The sequence below is a fragment of the Sinocyclocheilus anshuiensis genome, unplaced genomic scaffold (genome assembly GCF_001515605.1).
Source record: "Sinocyclocheilus anshuiensis isolate Anshui unplaced genomic scaffold, SAMN03320099.WGS_v1.1 scaffold941, whole genome shotgun sequence".
Taxonomy (NCBI): Eukaryota; Metazoa; Chordata; class Actinopteri; order Cypriniformes; family Cyprinidae; genus Sinocyclocheilus; species Sinocyclocheilus anshuiensis.
The window spans coordinates 627,597-627,896 of NW_015555791.1; the positions used below are offsets into that span (position 1 = coordinate 627,597).

Here is a 300-nt window from a genome sequence, read left to right on the forward strand (position 1 = left end):
GAAACATACCAATTTGAAAAACTAGCGGAATGCATAGTCGATATAAAAAACTGGATGATGAGTAATTTCTTACTGCTAAATTCTGAAAAAACAGGGGTGTTAATTATCGGACCTAAAACCTCCGCATGTAATATCCTAGAACACTGTCCAACACTTGATGGCTGCTCTGTAAATTCTTCGTCATCAGTTGCTAGGTGATCAGGTGCATCAGAACCTAGGTGTGCGATATTTGATAGCAATCTTTCCTTTGAAAGCCACGTTTCTAGCATTTGTAAAACTGCATTTTTCCATCTCAAAAGT

General features: G+C 37.7%; 1 protein-coding gene across 1 annotated transcript in view; it reads right to left on the reverse strand.

Annotated features, from left to right (window-relative positions):
* Nucleotides 1-300, reverse strand: part of LOC107674848 (mitochondrial glutamate carrier 1-like) — a 26,840-nt gene that overhangs the window by 9,442 nt on the left and 17,098 nt on the right. The window lies entirely within an intron of this gene.